Source organism: Petaurus breviceps, unplaced genomic scaffold (genome assembly GCF_028583685.1).
Source record: "Petaurus breviceps papuanus isolate PSGF00001 unplaced genomic scaffold, PetGlider_PUasm1.0 126, whole genome shotgun sequence".
NCBI classification, from domain to species: Eukaryota; Metazoa; Chordata; class Mammalia; order Diprotodontia; family Petauridae; genus Petaurus; species Petaurus breviceps.
Window position 1 is genome coordinate 63826159 of NW_027185655.1, and position 4515 is coordinate 63830673.

Below are 4515 nucleotides of genomic sequence, written 5' to 3' on the forward strand. Positions count from 1 at the left end.
AAGATGGAACTAAATGACCCATGTGATCCCTCCATTCTAAATCTATCTTATGGGATAATTAAGCTATAACTCCCCCAATTATTTCCTCTAGTTATGTATCACAGAATCAAAAGATGTTAGAGCTCTGAGACATAAAAAAAATCTTCTAAATAAATATATTTAGTTTTATATTTTGCCATGGTCCAAGACTTGAATAATAACTTCACCAATTTCTTACCCTCTACCTTAAAAGATGGAAAAGTTTCCTCTACATGTAAACACCCTTCTCTTTGCCCTAATTTTCTCTTTATGTCTATTTATTTCTGCCTATTTCATATTCAAACTTTTTGAATAAATGACTTACCCTAACTGCTTATAATTCTTCATTAAGCTGAATAATCAATTATTAAGCATCCACTATATGCAGTATTAGATGCTAGGACTACAGAAAACTGAAACAAAGCATGACACAGATCCTGACCTCAAAATTCTTCTGGGAAGAAATGACAGGTAAAATGTGACAAGCTTAAAGGAAGGAGTCAAAAAGGCTTTAGGAAAATTTGAGAAGGAATCTGTCAGCTGGAGGGCAGAGCGGGACAGGGGGATTGAGGAGGGATCAGGAAAAAGTTTCCAAGAGGATGTGGCATCTGAGTTGAGCCTTGAAAGAAGTGACCCCAAGTAGTACACTGACCATAATGGTGTCAGCAGCAAGATCTGTACTGGTGAGATGAGATTCGAAACTATTGATACTAATGTTAGAAGCAAAAATCTGAGAGATCTGGATAAAGAGCATATGCAGAAGAAGTTGGCTTTAGTTGCTAGTTACCATTTATTAAGGTGCACAAATGGGAAAAGCAGTCAGAACAACTTGGAAGTCTCATCAAAACTGCTGAGTATTTGAAAATATGCATCTCCTTTTTCCTTTATTAAGGTGTTTTCCTCTTGAATACTGGGTTGATGCTTTTTTTTTCTTCTGAAGGCATAAAAGGATATTTGAAAAGAAGAGAGGAGGTCGTACACTAGTGCATTTCCCATTCTTTTTGTTCCTTCAGTTCTTGTCCAGCAACACTAACTCTTATCTTGACATGCCCAAAATATAACTCCCCTTCTCAAATCTGCTTCTCCTCCAAATATCTTTCTAAGACATCTTCCCATTTACTAAAGTGAATAACCTCTGAGTCATGCTTGCTTCCTTCCCTATCCTCTTCCACCTCCCAAGTCTAATCAGTTGCCAAATCTTACTAATTCTACTTTCTTGACACCTCTCAAATATGTCCCTTTCTATTTTCATCACCCCCCCACCAAAGAAAAATACTCATCCCCTCTCATTTAAACTACTGTGTAGTCAATTACACTCTCAGCTTCAAGTTCCTCCCTTCCCTAATCCATCTACTACACAGTTGCGAACATAATCTTTCTAAATCACAAGTCTGCCAAATTCTTTCTCCTGCTCAAGGGTTTTCACTATCTCCCTACTGCTCCTAGGATAAAATAAAATTTGTAAGCTTTCCTCAGTTTTTCATTTAAAGTTCTTTACAATCTAGTTCCAATTTAATTTATAATATTCCTTATAGACTATATTCCAATAGCATGTTTCTCCTTCATTTCTTTGTTCCTTCTTCCACCTCCATGCCTTTGGAAAAGCTGATTCCCATTCCTGGAATTCATTGAGATGTATTCCCTTTTCACCTCTGCCTTTTACAGTCCCTGTATTCCTCCAAAATTCAGTTCATATTCCCACAGGAATCTTTTCTTCATGCCCCTAGTTCCTAGTGACTAGAAAGCCTCTCTCTGATGAGGGTAGGTTGACAGCTTTTTAGTCACAGTTATAGGCTATGGGTCTCTACATCCAACTAAAAGGCTATAGAATCACCAGATGAAAGTGCCCCCATGTTAGGATTTTTGTTGTTGTTCAGTCATTTTCAATCATGTCCTATGCTTTATGACCCCATTTGGGGTTTTCTTGGCAAAGATACTGGAGTGGTTTGTGAGGAAACTGAGGCGAACAGGGTTAAGTGACAACCCCAGCTAAATGTTTGAGATCAGCTTTGAACTCAGGAAGAGTCTTCCTGATACCAAGCCCAGCACTATATACACTGAGCCACCTACCTGTCCAAGCAAGAACTGAGTCTTTTCTTTTATATGTTCTGTGTTTAGTACTGAAACATACATAGTCCCTTGATCCAAACAACTGTCTCACTTGGGGTTCCATATTCCCAATCTTTTATCTGGTCTGATATACAAATGAATTTGAGGCAAAACAGAAATCAAGGGAAGGAATCAGGGTCAGTTTCTTCTATCCATGTGGCTATACATACATATATGCACATATATATAGTATATATGTGTGTATGTATATGCGTGTTGTGTGTAAAACACCTTGACTTTGTTGCTGTGTTTAAACAAGTGAAAAATCTCATTGTAAGGGAATTACGTTCAGGTACCGGCTGGACCTCTCTTGAGTCCCTCTCCCCTTTAGCATGTTTTCATTTGTACCCTACCAAGTCTTAGGCTTGGATGAGTCTCATAATCCACCACTTTTGCTATTACACATATGCTGCTGGACAAGCAACCTTTCTTATTGGGTCCACTACAAATTCACTTACACAACCTCAACTGGCCCTTCTCTGCTGCTAAGCAATCCTAATACACCTCCTTTAACACTATCCCACTCACAACAGTCCACTGTAGTTCTTCTAAACATTTTTTAATCCCTTTTCAAATATTACATGGTATCCTCTCCCCCATCCTCTGTGCCGAGAACCTTGCTTCATATCTAAAAACAATTGAGGCCATTCACCAAGAGCTCCCTCTTCTCCTTTCCTGATTTTCTCATATCACTCAGATGTCTTCTGCCACTATGTCCTTCACCCATCTCACTTGCAGAGGTGGCCCTTCTCTTTGCCAAGGCAAACCCCTCTACCTGCACAAATGATCCTATTCCATCTCATTACCTCCCACAGATCACTCCCCCTCTCATTTCCTCTCTCTCACTTAACTTCAATCTCTCCCTATCTACAGGCTGTTTCTTTATGGTCTACAAAGATGACTATGTCTCCCTCATCATCAAAAAATTCTCACTTGACCCTTCTATATCTGCTGTTGTTCTATATCTCTTATGTGCTTTGAGGCTAAACTCCCTGAGAAGGCTATCTAAAATGGGCTCTTCCACTCCCACTCCTCTCATTCTTTTCTTCACTCTGTAATACCTGACTTCTCACCTCACCATTCAATCAAAACTGCTGTCTCCAAAAACATCAATAATAGCTTAATTGCCAAATCCAACAGTCTTTTCTCAATCCTAGACCTTTCGGCAGTCTCTGACACGAGCAATCACCCTCTTCTTTTTGATACTCTCTTTTCTCTAGATTTTACAGACACTCTCTACTGATTTTCCTCCTACCTTCTAGTTGGTATGCCTAATATAAATCTCTCCCTGCTCCTGACCATGGTGCATTAAGCTGCCAAAGTGATTTTCCTAAAATGCAGGTCTGACTCTCCCACTCCACACACTCAGTAAAACTACATTGTTTCGCTAACACCTCCAGAATCAAATACACAATTCGGTTTGGTATTCAAAGCCCTTTATAACCTAGCCACCTTCCCTTCCTCCTTTCCAAGTCTTGTTCCTTACACCCCTACATATTTATTCTCTTTGATCCAGTGACACTGGCCTCCTTGCTGTACACCAAATGAGACACTCCATCTTTGGGCTCTGGGCTTTTTCTCTAGCTGACCCCCATGCCTAAAATGTTCTCCCTCCTCATCTCTGCCTCCTGGCTTCTTTAACTCCCTTCATATCCCAGCCAAAATCTCACTTTCTACAGGAAATCTTTTCTAGTCCCTCTTAATTCCAGTGCCTTCCCTCTCTTGATGATTTCCTATTTATCCTGTGTATGGTTTATTTGTATCTATTTGTTTGCATAATTTCCTGCCTTGGAGGCAGGAACTGCCTTTTGTCTTTATATCCCCAGCATTTAGCACGAGTGGCACAAAATAAGTACTTAATAAATGCTTATAGACTGACCCTAAATCCCTTCTAACTCAGATTCTATGATTTGGTATTAATCTCTCTCTTGATATGGGCTTTTAAGATTACCTGATAAATGAGTAAGACCTGCATTCAAATCCTACCTCTGGCGCTTACTAGCTGAGAAATTCATTTAACCCATCTCAGCTTCAGTTTCCTCATCCATGAGTGAGGGGATTGGATTCAGTATATTCCAGGGTCGCTTCCAAATCTAAATCTTGAAATCTGCAACTCTCCCTCTCTCTCTCTCTCTCTCTCTCACACACACACACACACACACACACACACACACACTACAGTGCTGTGCTTGGAATCAGGAAGACATCTTCCTGAGCTCAAATCTGGTCTCAGACACCAGTTGTATGACCCTGGAACCCTGTTTGACTCAGTTTCCTCATATATAAAATTAGTTGGAAAAGGAAATGGCAAATTGCTCCACTATAAATAGATAGATAGATAGATAGATAGATAGATAGATAGATAGATAGATAGATAGATAGATAGAT